The sequence below is a fragment of the Pagrus major genome, chromosome 10 (assembly GCF_040436345.1).
Source record: "Pagrus major chromosome 10, Pma_NU_1.0".
Lineage (NCBI taxonomy): Eukaryota > Metazoa > Chordata > Actinopteri > Spariformes > Sparidae > Pagrus > Pagrus major.
The window spans coordinates 10,171,412-10,187,481 of NC_133224.1; positions in this window are offsets into that span (position 1 = coordinate 10,171,412).

A 16,070-nucleotide genomic window follows, 5' to 3' on the forward strand; every position below is an offset into this window, starting at 1 on the left:
GAGCACACACATATACTGTAAATACGGGCTTGCTGAGAAGCAGGGATGGTGAAGGACAGGATGGGAAAAACTTCCCAGCAGAGGAGAATAAACCTAAAACTCGGCGTGTAAACAAAAACCACACGAGCCAGAGATGCAGACCGCTGGAGGTCTTGACCTTATCAGTCGAGGAAAGCCCGAAGGTGTAGGAAAAGCTGTGGTTTCCTTTAGGTCCGGACAGGTGAAGCCCAGTAGAACGAGCCTGGTGGAAAAGGAGCCTGAAGGCTGAAGTGAATAACAGAGAAGTGAGAGTAAAGTGTTTGTAGTCAACTACTGTGGGGAAATGGGGGGATGATGCTTGAAGGGTCAGGGAGCAGAAGAAGGAGGAGATGGATGTACGCGAAGGGATGAAGGAGAGAGTCCTAGAAAGAGCTGCCGTGATGGGAGATGACTCCGGGGTCAGGAGTGATCAAATCCCAGAGCAGAGCAGCTCCACAATGGTCTGTTAAGCGAGGATAAGACGATATCTTGCAGAAAATACACACCAAAAGAGCGCAGCACACTGACCTCAAGTATTAACAGATGTGTTTTTTGTTCTCTGCTTTAGTCGAATCTGGTGTGAAACTTGGCAAAACCATCGAGAATATTCTGGAGCCCGTGATATCCACAACAAAAAGTCAAACCATCTGCTGCTTTGTGTTTGTCTGCCGCTCTAAATCTGCGCTAACCTCCACTTCTAATAAGACCTGACAGCATGGAGCAGTGTGAGGCAACTCTCTTTCAACTTTGTTGTATTATAAAGCAGAGCTGACTTCCCCGCAAGCATGAAAAATACCCGTTTTTGATCAGCGTACAGCGCCACGGTGGAAGAGCGGTAAACTTTTGTGAACAAAATCAGCACGTAACACCACGGCTTATCGTGTGTTCGCTTTGCGTCTTTGTAACTGTAACGTTGAAAGGCCTCGGAAGAGATTGGGTTGTGTCACATCAGGCTATGTGTTGTACATTTCTCAAAGAGAAGGCGCTCTGTAAACGGCGTTGTGTGGGCAGCGTTCTACAATTAGCTTTTTATTCAAGGTGCTGAGAAAGTCAGGTCAAGGTTAACTGATTTGCTGAATAACTATAAAAAACTGTTCTGTTTTACATCAACGCAACTCTCAGATTGTTAATATTGACGAATCCATCTATTTTGTAACAGTGAGTTTGAGTCATATCTCCTTACTGTTTTGCGCCGTTCACTGTTAACGTTAGCTGCTGGTGCGAACGCTAGCTAACAGCACTTGTACCCAGTTCAATATTGATTCAGATTCAGATTGATTTAAATCTGCAAGCAAGCTACCATTCTGTACTCTTAGCTGTGCGGCTAACCGAGCTAACGGTTAGCAGTAGTTTTACTTTGGTGACATGCTGCCCCCTATTGATTTAAGTGTTAATTACAGCTGGCTTATTCTTACATGTTGCACCTTTAAGAAGCTCAAAGTGGAGAATGGTTGCTTGGTAAATGACTTAAACGACTGATCAATTAGCAAAATTGTTTGCAGCTGATTCTCTGTCACAGTTGACTAAATTATAAGCCAAGTTCAAATTTTTACTTTCAAATAATCTTCATTTAAAAGGCTAAAAGAAGCACGAATGTGAACCATGAAAAATTAATGACCCAAGTATAAACATTTGCGTATTCCACGATTGAATTTAGCTTTAAAGTCTCCATAACTTAACTAATTATCCATTTAATTATCTATAAAAGTAATTATCCTGTCAACATAATTATCCATAGCACACTGTAGGGTATGTCTGCAGCCATGAGTCCCTGTTGCTGACCCAGTTACTGTACAAGCTGAGCCGGACTGACTGCTCTGATGATACTAACATTGTTGAAAGTGCAATAATATAATATCCTAAAACAACACCGCTGCCTGGAAGGTCACATGCATTCTGAGTTGAAATTATGACCTGGAGGAGCAGTGGAAGAGTTTATTTATTGATGGTCTTTTTACCTCCACAGATGGTTTATAGTCACCTCTGTGCTTCCGCCTGGCTGTTTGTTGGTCTGTGATTTCTTGTATTTATTGCTACCAAGAGGAAGAGACCTATTGATTTCGGTGACCCTAAGAACTTTCCTGAAGCCAAACTTTTTTCATCTCCCGACCCCCGTCCTCATTCGGATACATTCGCCATGCACCTCTGAGCTCTCTGAGAGAGCAAACTGTTGATTTTGGAGACCCTGTGACCTCTGCTCGAGCACCACCGTTGGGGTTAAACTTTCAAATTTCAAGGCTCACCTCATCTGCAGCGCCCGTAGTCAAATATATTTGCTGTATGCACATTCATGCAACCAACTGGAAGAAATCTATTGAACCACAATCGGAAATGCATTATTAACCTCTTATTGAAATGGTTTAACCCCATTTTGGTGAGCCCATGACCCTGACTGTGGTGCTGTGTAACATTGATGTGCAAAACTATGATGTCATCTGACTGGAAAATGTTAATTGAGAGCAGAATGGGGGAACATGGTGTTATCATTTAAGCCTTGACACTATTCAAGATTCAAGATAACAACTAAATAATGTCCCCTGCTGCTAGTTTTGTAGTTCAGCCCCTTGCATCAAGCGTTAGCATGTTGCTCAGCTAATGTGGCAACTCCAAGTCTGGGCCAATGAGAAACTAATGTTGTAATATTGACAGACAGTAAAGAGAAACTGTGTGAGCCCCTCCCACTCCATCCTCCACCGATCGAGCCAATCACATCCTTGTTAAAAACTATTTTTATTCTGAGTTTGTTCCGGGGCTGCTGGGCTCTGACGAAGACACACACTGCATCGGAAAAATTAGTCCTTGCACCCAATAAATAATGATTACAGAAAATCCAGAGTGCTCTGGTTTCCTTCTGGGCTTAATTAGCCATGGGTTTTGATTGACACTTAGCATAATACCTCATCAGCCAGGAGTATAATTTGAAAACATGAAATCACCGCAGAGCCAATCAAAATCAAGGAGGATATTCAGGGATGCGCTGTATATGGATTCTGTTGATTCTTGTTGTTTTTCATTGGTAAATATTACTTTTTCTGACAGAAATGTTACTTTTACTCAGCTTTTATCTCAGCATTTTGTGAGGGCTGATTTCTTTACTTACACTGTGGGCTATTTTGTCTCAGAATGAAGCACACTCTGTTCAGTTTGTTCCTTTGTTGATAATATTTCTGAAAGTAGTGCGGGAAATTGCTTCTTCTAATCCACCGGTGAGTTCCTGTGGTTTTATCTCCATTTATATTTGCACTAGCTCTTTTGCTCTCTGCTGAAGTGGGCCTGCTCTTTCTTTTGTTTTGTTTTTTTCCTCTCTCTCCCTATGACCACCAACAGAAAATATCCTTTTGAGGCCATACGTGAGAGAGGACACCATTAGAGAGGTTGATAATTGTGCAGCACTCTAGCTCTTCTGCAGCATGTGGTCTTCGGGAAAAGCACTGCTAAAAGACCTTAATAGCACTCGATGATGGAGGAAGACAGAGGAAGGACAAATCTAAAGAAGAAAAAAAAAAACTTTTCAAAGATGAATCATTTTTCATTTGGCAAACTTTCACATTGAGTTGTACACATGTGCGGTCTGACAGTATACCGAGAAAGATAGAGACGTTTGTGCTGTTGACACTTTTAATTTCTTTATGTGTGTTTTTCAGGTTAAATGTCTATTTTATGTTGCGACAACCCCGTGCTTATAGTCAGTTCTAGGCACAAGAACAATTTGGTTAAGGTGAGGTACCACCTGAACCTGATCTGAAGCATATTGTAGAAATAACAATATGTCACACACATAAAAATGTGAATGTATCAATGGTTTGCAGGAACATCAACTGGCAACATTTTATCCTGGCGATCTCCTGGGCTGGGATTTGAGGCAGGTGCAGATTAAAGTTGACAGACAATGATATTAGCAAAAATGTGTACAGTAAACACACTGTAAAGGCTACACTACCATGTTTAATTAATTATACCATAATTAATTAAAATTATACTTCCAATCTTGATACCAAGAGGTCAAAACGCATGAGCACAAATGTAATTGTGCGTATTTCACAGGTGAAATTATGGGAAAATGTCATCCATATGTGAACAAAGCTAATCACTTGGGGAAATGTCCAGTTGACATGCAACATTATTTTATTTTCACATGTGAAAAATGTGGGATTCACGTGTGAAGGAGCAAAATTACGCATGATTTCATGTACCATGTTTTTCCCAAATGCTGAAATTCAAATCCACGCGTTTAAACACAGGCAGTCATCTATGAATGTATGTTATTCACATGTGAAAAAGTAAATCAATGTGAAAATGGTGTGAAATGAACTAAAACATGTCTTGCGAATGTGACTTTGTAAATTGAGGTATAGCTTCTTGTTACAATTACAAGGATCAACCTTAAAATTTGGTTTTTGGCTGAATATGTTGCTATGGACATACAGCAGTTCTCTCTTTTCAACAGATACTACCACTCTTACTGTGATATTTTATGTTATTTCATCAATGGCCCTACTTTTGTTATTATAGCTCACCATCAGACGTTATGAGTGCAGTACTGAAGTTAGTATTTTGGGAGACTTTTGATGCTTTCCTGCTCACACATTTGCTAACATGGCATGGTCTGAGGCCATTAGTCGGGGGGAAATAATTAGCTAATTTCCATCTGTCTGTATAATAATGGGGCTCATTTGGTAGGCCCAGATTAAGGACCAGGGGGATACATCTCAGATTCCTTCAACTACAAGAAACATTCGCAGCAATATCTTGGTTTTCGCCTGTTGAAGTCTGAGTCGTGTATTTTTTTTGCGTATAATTCTCCGTCACCTTGTTTCCTGTCATCAGCTCTCTATGACTTTATGTTACATTCATTTTTTCAGCTTTGTTTCTGAGAAATCTTGTTTCGTCCATCAGTTTGGCCAGGCAGATGGCTCTAAATACAACACTACCCATGAGCCTTGGCCTGTAGTCACTGATTTCATCCCAAACTGACCCAGAATCCAACTGAGTAAGGATGCACATTATTTTACCAGCTCTTTCGTGAGTGTGATCTCTAACCGAGTTTCCAAATGCACACGGGGATTCGTGGTCAGCTTGCACCTCCAACTTTTTTGTCAAGCAACTGGGTATTTTCTAACACAGCTGTTCACATTCTGCACAGATATTTCAGCCAAGAGAGTTTCATGCCCGTCTGAGCATTGAAATGCTGCAACTGTGAATCACCTAACATTGTGTATGGAGGGAAAAAAAAACTGGGACTTTTACCTCCATAACCAGGGGCGCCCAAAATAGCTCGCCCTGCTGTGCAGCTCAATTGGATTGCGAAAAATAAGTTGAAATGAAAAAAATTCTGAAGGTATACAAGCATTACCCTAACCTACAATTTAAAAACAGTTCCTTGATGATCCTCCATCTCAAGTTTACAACACCTCAGATGACAGCGGTCATTACATCAACCATCTGTATCTTACGAGCGCATCTAGCAGCAGTAATCTCAAGGCTATTATGCACTTTCATGCATTTTCCCGCCAAAGACACCGTAATTATGCATGTGCAATAGTTGCGGGGGCAAAGGAATCTTCGGTGGCTGGCGCATGGCAGCATGTGTGCTGTTGAGGTGAAGTGGTAAATGCTCTTCACTCTGTGTTTGTGAAGGAGAAGCAGACAAAGTAACCAAAAGACTCTGAGTGCTCCCCGTGCTACAGCAGCTCTGTTGGCATGCTTCCCTTCACTTCTTCACTTCTTCCCCTGCACCTCCCCTCTCGCCTTTCTCTTTGCTTGGCACCATTACCGCATATTCCAGCCCTTACACACTGAATGCATTGAATGTGTGATTTAGGAGGGTCAAAATGTGATGGTGCAGGGAGCAGGGGAAGGCTTTTCTTTCTGTTTAATTCCACCTGGGCAAAGTCCGGCGCCAAGCGGAAGCAGAGTTCGGCTCGGAGCCCGAAACAAAGTCGGCGACACCTGGATACGGTTGCGATCGCCTATGTGGAGTTCATATCAGTGCACAATGGCTCCCTCCAGTATTCAGGGCATTATCCCTCTCTCTTTTCTTCGCACTCGTCCACTGCCTCTCTCGTTCGTTTCATTTCCTCTCGTCTCGCTCTCTCATTTCCTCTTCGCGTCTCCCTCTCGGGCTCTCTCCTCTTATTCCCCCGCTTGCAGAGGCATTAACCAGACCATTAATGTGACGGCAATCTACATAGGAAATGTAATTTGCAAGAAATTAATTTCTACCCTCCATCTGTACATTTGCTCTCGTCCTTAATTTGTTTTGGAGGAACAATTCCATTGGTCACCATCTGGGCGTTTGGAAAAAGGAACGGGGATGTATTCATTTAATGCTAATGGCATGTGTGATTGGCTCCATGTAAAAATAAACTGAATAAATAAATAAATAAATAAAATCACAATGAAGGAACGCAGATGTCATATTAAACATTTAAAGAGGGGTGAATGGAAGAGTCCCATTAACAACACAAACACCACTTCAAACCGCAAAAAAGTCGGTGACAACAGATGTGCAACATAATACCAGGTTTAGGAAACTCATTTTGGGGGTGATAGAGAAGGCTGCTAACTCATAATGCCCTGCACCCACTTTAAAATCATCACAGTTGGTTTGTGCACCAATGGCTCCTCGCTACCACAGGCTGGTGTTTACCAGTCTGCCGCGCCAACCTCGCAAACGACAAAAACATTCTCTGCTGTCCTATTGTGGCCCTGGCGGTGAAAGTTTGGAGGCAAAGAGGCAGCGCGGGGATGGAAGAGCAGAGGAGGCACAGAGCTGAGGCCCATGTCTTTGGCTGGTATCATCCAAACCCCAATTAAAGCATTTCAATCAGCCACTTGGCAGCGTTCGAGGGTGAGGTGGAGCCAAGTCAGTCTGGGGGACAAGACTTTGGAGAGGGAAGAGGATGACCAGAAATGAGGCTGCATAACAGCAAGAAATGTAAACAAGATGATCAGAATGTAAGGCGTGTTGCGGGGTGATCTGGGAAGTGGTAACAGTGAGCTATTGTGCGTGGTTGCTGTGCATTATATTGCTATATATATTTAGATTAGCAAGACAATGCATTGGCAAAAGCACCGAGTATTTTGAAATGTGAAAAAAGATAGTCTGAAGCACTAAAACGCAGTTAAAAGATGAGGGACCATGTAAAATAGAAGCATATCTTCACTATGAGCAGACAAGTAGAGTGATTCAGGAAGTGGAACCACCAATAAGATAAATCTACTGACTCACAGACTTAAAAATACTCCAAGAAGTGAAGCATGTTTGAGGGGATCTTAGTATGTCCATCTGCAAAGCTATCATGAGTAACCAGGACCGACAGGAAGGCACAGGTGCAGCCACGGACTTGAAAAAACTATTAATTTCATGGATCTGGAAGCATTTATGTTTACGATTTCTATGTTCTAGAAGCCTGGATTTGAGTCCCGTGATGCAATTGGCAACTTCATGGAAACAGCGGCTACCATGCTAACACAGCCCATTGGGTTTTTGTGGGTTGACCTGATGTGCGAGTTGGAGTAAGGTGAGGAAATACGAGCACTCGCATGGATTGCCAGAAAACCCAGCCCTGAACTGCACGCACTGAAAACAGCTCTGCTTTTTGTAAAATTGAATTCTCGCTGGAAAAAGAAATGACTACTTACTGCGAGTGAATCTTTCTTTTCTCACTTAGTTAATAATCTCCTTCCATGCAAGTGCTCCGGGGCCCAAGGTTGGTCTGACTTAATAATAGAGCACATAGAGCTCATTAGAAAAAAAGGCCAGATAACATGTACAACAATAGTGGGAGAAATGTGTATTAGAGCGTGAATACCAAGATTCCTCACCTTAACATCTACATAAAACACGAATAAAGCATTCAAATGACCAATTGAAAATAAATTAGCTAAACTTTATTTCCACAAAAGTCTGCCGGGTGCATATGCAGCCTCAGTGTGCCTCCTTCTCATTTTACTGAACCAACAACTAAACACTTTTCCTCAACATACTGTAACTACTATGTGACGTTTTCCCTTAGAGGCTTTTTTCTGTCACAGTTCTTTAGGCTTCATTATAACCTGGGAATATGTTTAAGATGAAGAGCCACCTCACTCTGAGAAAGGCTTATTGTACTGCACTACCTCTATTTCATGATACAATGCAACTGCATAACAGTTGAAAGGAATCATCATGTTTTATTGGCGTAATTAAAGAGAATTAGTTTCCAACAAGTCGGCCTATAGCCCTGTCTGCTGCAACATAACATTAGCATAATACAACTTTCGAAACTTGAAATGTGCACAGTAACTCAGTCAAAGTTATTAAACTTTTCTTTTCATCAGTAATCTTTGTAAATGTTGTAGTAAATTGAATCGTATATCAAAAGTTGTATCTCCAGAAACATTGCACATTGTATAAGTAGCTGCAAATGTAAATTTAAAGTTTCACTGTGAACTAAAAACGACTGCTTGAAAGGACTCTATTAGGAAGGAAGCTATTAGCAAGCTAGCTGAAAGAACATTAGCTAGCTAGCCACTTTAAACACCAATATTAAACCGCTCGGAAAGACTGCTAGCAAGTTGTGTTGTCGTTAATTGTTTTCACACCAACTCCTGTTCTTCTCATTTATTTATCTTTACCGTCAATATTGAGAGGTAGCATGTTGCTAGATAGGTCTTGACACGGGTGGTTAATGCAGTAAGTGTTGCCATCTGTAGGATACAATGTACCACCATGGTTGTTCCTCATAAGGGCAGTCCATACAAAACATATTGCACCAAGCCTTCTTAAAGTGCCTAGACTAGATAGTACTAATATGCATTAATGTTTGTAAAAACACATTATTATTTTCTCATGTTGCGCATTGCAGCAGCAGCACATGGAAGTCTTGATGGCTCATTTAAGGCCAGTGTCTGAAAACGTGATGTGGAGTGAGCGTTTTTGGTATTTTCAAAGTAGAAATAAAGCACCTAGACCTATTTTAGAATCAAAGACATGGAAATGTTAGTTTCTACTATATGGAACCTTTAGTAAATTACAGAGAGGTTGTTGTTTCCCCTTTCCCTTTATCCCCCCCATTCTCCCCCTTTGTGTTTCCCTTTAATGTTCACAAAATGAGACTAAAGTATCCAAAGCACCTCTGGGATCACACAGGTTAATTCTGTCTCCGGGTGGATTTTTGCCCCAGGGTTAAGGCAGCAGGCACAGAACGAAGGGAGGGATTGAAATATCGTCTGCTGTTCTGCTTCTTCCTTATTTATTCCCTTTCCTTTTTCTTTCTCTACACACTACATCAGCATGCTCCTCCAGAATGTACAAATTTGCATCTCCCCTGGCCTCTGGGGAGTTACGTTTGGAAAGGCCCCGCGGGGGAGGCGAGTGAAAGAGCAGCAGAAAAAGGTAGGGAGACATGAGGCGAGGCAACCATGCTCACGTGCACCTGCAGTGTTTGATGAATGACGGGGATAATGACTGATGATATCTAGGAGGCCTAGGGGAGAACACCTGAGTGGTTCTATCAAACACACACACACACACCGAGACACACTCATGCACATCCACACGGCCCTGTGGCTTTGACATGGTCATTGCCGTGATAAGACAGTGTAAAGTGTTCGATGGACCTGATCGCAGTATTGGCTTTGCTTATCAATCCAAGTAACTCAACAATTACAATGCCAGGTGCTGAGATTTCTGTCTTTCCACACTCAGTAACTGGTTCATACTTTGGTTTGGGGAAAGAATCACCTAGCTGTTGGGTTTTCAGGATGTCTTCATACCCTCTGACCTATTCATATAGCTACATTCAACTACTCAACAATAAAGGGCAATGGTGCCTGCTAATTAAAGCTGAGGTTGTTAAGAGTGGAGAAACCAGCAAGAGCACGAAACATTTTGAAAGCAACCAACCAAAAAAAACCCCAATGCCCTCCATCATCCAGGCCCCCCTCCAGAGCCTCTACACCGACACTGACTGCCCTGTATAGCTCTTGCTGGCCAGCTGGGAGACAAATGTTAGCAGTAGCTAGTTTCTAATGTTTCACACTTACCTTTTTTTTTTGGCCTTATAAATACACAAATAAGCAACTCTGTTACATGCCATAATCATGTGAATACAAGCAAAACAACCGTCTGTGCTGTGTGCTAACGTTAGCCGCTTAACGAGTCTGTTGCTGCCGCAGCTGCTCTGTTCTTTAGCTCAGGGGCTGTGTGCTTTGTGCTACTCGGTTAGCGACAGAACAACAGTCTGTCACTGCTTCTCATTCATTCTTTGGGTTAGGGGCTTTGTGCTACTGGGTTTAGCTGGCTAACAACAGGCTCAGGGGCTGTTTAAGCTACGGAGTTAGCTAGCTGCTGAACAACAGGATCAGAGGCTGTTTTAGCGACTGAGTTAGCTAGCTGCTGAAGTACAGGCTCAGAGGCTGTTTACTGTGAGTGCAGCGCATCGTTGTCATTGCTAACCATATCCAACAACCTCATTCCTCACTCACATTTAAGAAAACACCTAATGTTATCATATTGAATATGAACAAAAAACATGGCTTATGTTAGTATTCACTGCTGTCAAGCTAGCATGTTGGTATTAGGGAATAATATTGGCTGCACTTTCTCTGCCATTCTTGTGAAACTAGCTCGCTAATAGCTTTAGCAACATATCTTTTTCTTTGACTTGTTGGGCCATTAAATTTGATTGCTGTTGGGATGATAAGAGATTTTCTGCAAATACTTTATGCTTCAAGAGTTACTAACGAACCCTAGCTTTAAATGTTTCATGTATTTGAAAGTGTTTGGTTTGAAAAGCTCTGCAGACCTTTGATAATAAGGCTAATTTTTTGTCAGAAATCATAGTGCACCATCTTTTAAAGTAAAATGAATAATAAGAATGTTGATTAAAAAGGAACGTTGAATAGCATCCGGATGACATTTGTGTTCAAGGACGTGCAAACGTCCTTTTTCCAAAGAGAAAGTTTAAATGTAATTGCCTCCCTGACATCAAACTGACAAGCTAAACTAAAATTTACAGGTACACTAGTAAAAAAAAGCATCAGGCTGAGCTTTGAAAATGGACCACCGAAATGATGGATGTTGTTTTGGCAAGATAGATCCGTGAAAATGAAATGAACGATACAAAATGCTCAAGTAGGTTTGATTATAGTGATTAAACATTATATAACCTGATGCACAAGTTGCATCACTCAATGAGTCAATCAGCTCAAAATGTGACCCACATTGAGACCCAAAGAAATCACAGTCCACCCTAATCACACTGATTAGGGTGGACTCTTACGGTTTAAAGAAACAGACAAGTGAGAGTTATATGAAGCCATTAACGTCTCAATACTGCTTGATAGCTTACAGTTTTTTGTCCAGTGAAGCTAAAGCCACTTTCAGTGTACAGATTGGCAGAGAGAGAGAGCCAGATGTCCTCTGATTTCATGCACAGAATGAAAACATTAATGTGGATTTAAATGCTAAATGCTGACCAGAGAGTTATTCAAGTGTGAGTTATTCAAATGAGTGTCACATTTGAATTGCTTACATGTAGTGGAAATAGTGCAGCGTGAATGCCTTTTAAGGCTGGCTTAAAGCCTGTTTAATCTTAATAGCTTGTCAGATGACCAGTGTTGGATTTCCTGTGCTGTCTCAGACTCAAAACGGTGGACAAAAGAGTAAAGGCATTTGCCCCCACTCTGTACCCACCCACTCCCTCCAAGCTGGTGGACACCTACTGAGCAAATGTACAGCATTGCAACACATTTCAGCTTGTATTTTGAACATGAACAGCCCCTATTTATAACCTCGTCACTCGACATTAATGTTTGATTTCTGCTTCACTGGGAATACACAGCCTTCCTTAACTCATTTGGAGCAACACAGAATCAGTTTTCACATCCTTATATTTACAACAGCAATACAACCAAATGTTGTTTTATTTACTGTCATAAATATGTCACAATAATCAAAGTGCAAAATTGGTTAATTGAAGAAAGTAATCTTTGAAAAGTAAGTTAAATCAAGCCAATTTAGATCAAGGTTTAAGGCAGAAGCACCATAAAAGCGGCTTTATAGGTCATCTGTGCAAGCAGCTTAGTACGACCTGTATTTACAGTTATTGTCAGATGGCGACCTCTGGTGGTCACAGTAATTATTGGGCGACCAAAGGAGGAAATCAGGTGTCATAGTATATAAGTAACAAGTGGAGGAGTGGAGGAGGACGTGGTTGGTGGTTGGGAAAGACAAGCAGAGGACTTTCACCCAGGGGACCGCTGTTTGTGTCCCATGTGAAACCAAAAGTCATCAGTGAGGTCTTTTAACTTAAGTAACGTTTATTTTGCGTTACAACATTTATTTGTAGCCTGAACCTAACCAAGTAGTTTTTGTGCCTAAACCCAACCAACCCTCGAACATTTAACAACATTAACCATGTGACAACAAAGGTCCGCTCTGTTGATGGTACTCTTAATTGTCATACAGAATGTCACAGTTTTCTTGTCGTTGTGGGAACAGTCATACACATTTTAGTGGTTATCATTGGTACTCGACCAAGTAATGGATTTATGTATGAGAACGTGTTGGTTTAATCATGATATGTACTGTACGTGGAAGGAACAGTACAACAAGCACCACATCTACCTTAATCCTGCAAAAACTGATTTCTTTGGCCAGCAGTTACAACCTTGCAAGTAAACAGCTGTGTATTTAAACACGTAGCTGTTAGGTCTGTTTTTGGTCAACTACCAAGGAAATGGTCAAAAAAGATTTTGTCTTCTGTCTGTTACGTCCTAAAACAACACTACAAGGACAGTGAGAGTGAACAACAGCTGTAAAGCTGCGGACCAGACAGTCAAACAATGAGCTGAAACGCACAGTAGGTCGATCAACATAAAAGCGACCCCTTTTACATTGTCATGATCCATTGTTAGTTTAAAAATATCAATTATAGCTGCTTTAACTTCCGATTTTTATCTATGTTTTGAGGAGAATCAAGTTTCAAAAGCTACTGTAACAGATAAGGGCAACTGTGTCTGTGATTAAGTCAAAGTGCATTGACACACTCAGATAATTAAGACACTAAACGTCCCAGAGGTGAATGCGCTAAAATAGCAATAACATTAAAAATCGCAGATTGGAGGCAATAAAGACATACAGCAATCTTGATTTCCCAGGGTTTCATGCATTTAAAGCACATGCTTATACCACCCCTGACCTCTTATCTCGCCTACACTGCACCATCATTACAATCAGCAGGCTATAATCCAGAGCCTCATTTGAGTGCAAGCCATGCACCAAAGACAATTAATTCCAGTTAGTGTAAAGTATGTTTCATGACATACGGGTCTGAATAAAAGCACATGCAGCATGCGGAGACATTTGTATTGAGTTTTTGCTCATTATCTGCCTGCCTCTGTACAGTTAAATTACATCAGCATATGAGTTGCTTTGCATTTGCATTTTTTGATTGTATCCTCAGGAGGGGAAAAGCCTTTGATAGGGTTTTGATTATAATTTGCTGAGTACACACTAAACAATTCATGATTTAGCTGCTCCTCTTCCAGACGTTTTCCAATGCATCTGAAGCACGGTCGCTGCTGGTTAGCTGATATCTGTTTGATATATATGTATTTATTTGATCAAGTCCTTTCGTTTTATTCAAGAGCAATTTCATTTAGCGTGAACAATGTCATTACGGCATTTTCTTTTTTGTTTTCATCTTGGCGGTAATGTTTCCCTCCTGCGCTCTCACCAGGCACTGATGAATTCTGCTTGTTACTGCTGTTGTTTTCTCTCAATTGTCATAAAGGATCTAAAGTTTAACATCACGATCCATAACTTGCAACTGCATGTATGCAAATGTGTTGATTCAGCTGCATCTAAAATGTTTCCACAGATCCTAACTGGTGGAGCTGACCATGGAAACTAGAAAGGTGCACTTTAGGGCTGGAAAGCATTGTAACCACCATCTTGACCAAACCTTAAGTAAGTGTTTCAGTTGTCTAATCTTAATCATACCTCGAAGTCATAATCAACCAGTGCAGTTTAGTATTACAGCAATGTTGTCAGTAAAAACAAAACAAACAAACAAAAGCAACATCTCAATGTAGACAAGTTTGTTACTCCATGGCAAAAACTAAAAAGGCTGACAAAAAATGCAAAAATATTACTGTTGTCTTGTTTTGTATCTGGATTTTTAACAAACAATTCTGATTGGTGCTCACCTCTTTTACAAATATATAGCATTTTCTCAAGTTGTTTCAAAATAAACAACTTTCATTGTGACAACGCAGCGGTCGGATATGTTTGATTGACATTACAGCTGCAACGATTAGTTGACTGACAGAAAAATAATCGCCGATATTTTTCTAATCAATGATTTCGATGGTTAAGTCAAATCTTAAACAAAAATGTCAAACATTTTCATTCCAGCTTCTCAAAATTCAAGAATTTCTGCTTTTCTTTGTCATTTTTGACAGTAAATGAAGCGTCCTCGAGTTTTAGACTGTCGAATGGACAAAAGAAGCAATTTGAGGACGACACATTGGGCTCTGGGAAATAGTAATGAGCATTTTTCAAAGTTTTGACATTTTATAAACCAAACAATCATTTTATTTATCATCAAAATAATCCACAGATGAAACAATAATGAAAACAATTGTTAGCTGCATCATTTTCCAGTGAATGCTAATGTTGGAAATCTGAATCTGGCGGACTCCGCCCCTACAGCTGTCGCCATAGCTCTGCTGATGTTTAGAAAAGGTATACAAACACATTAAAAGCCCTACCATTACATTTGTTGACATATAAGTGACATTTTATCTTCTTTGTGTATAGTATAGCTCATTGAGAGTCCGTTCTGTGGCTGCATTTTACATTTTTAGGATGACGTCTGCTCTACTTTGAGCGGAGTGTCAACAGACAACACGCTGAACCGGGATCATTTCTCTTGCCACCTCTTTGCAACGCCGCTGAAGTGTGTCTGTAGCTTTGTGTCTTGGTCCTCGTTATCTCCGAAGCCACATGTTTTGAACTCAGCTCCCGACATCCAGAGGGGAGGGGGAAAAAAAAAAAACACCCCAAGTGTCACCGAACAATTGGAAATATGGTATAGAAAACAATGAATAAGCAATCGCCACTGCACTGTTGTTGCTCTAACTTCACTTTGAGGTGGAGAACAAAATGAATTACAGGGATATTTGCACTGAGGCACATAATGAAAACACCATCGGCTCCTTTAAATAACTTTGTTAAAACCTGAAGTAGGTACAGTAAACCTTGAGATATCTGCTGGGTGTTCAGGTGAGATTGCTTTATCTCAGTTTGTCAGGTCAGAATTCCAAGAATTCCTAAATTAAATTCTACGTCTGTGCGGCTTGATATTGACTTTATTTTTTAAGGGGGGGGAGTGGAGCAGCACACTTTTATCATGATGGATTTATTTAACAAAGCAGTCTGGGTCTAGCTGCAGGGGGAGCAGCAGTGGGGGGAACCAGAGTCATGTAAAGGGAACGGGGATTTGCTTCCATGATTTGTACGTTTGCCTGTTTTTTTTTCCCTGGAAAGTAATTAAAGCCTGACATGAGCACGGAGGAAAATCTCAGCCAATCACTCCTGTGTGTGTGTGATGCGTGTCGCCCGTGCTTACATTCCTAATTACACTTTAACTGTGTCTCTTTTGGAATATAATAAAAGCAAAACACTTTTGGTGCCACTCAGCCGCAGTCGGCGACGGCGGACGCGCTGGCAGGAACAACCCCACTGATGGACGTCTTTAATTAGCAATCCCTGACACCGGGAGAGTTTCTCCACCGTTTACTTCATACTGAGCCGATGATGATTGGGTCAACTCCATTTCAACGCTGTCCCAAATCTGCTAAGGGCCCGTTTAAATGTTCTTGGCTTAAAGTCACGCACAAAATAGCAGTCGGCACGAGCGTGACGGTGAGGAATGTGTGATGAGCTTACAACATTGAAAAATGAGTTTTTCTCAATTTGTTTGAACATTTTTTAAATTCTGATTTGATCTGACCTCAAGGGTTTCCTTACTCAGAACAATTATTGCTCTTTAACATTCTTT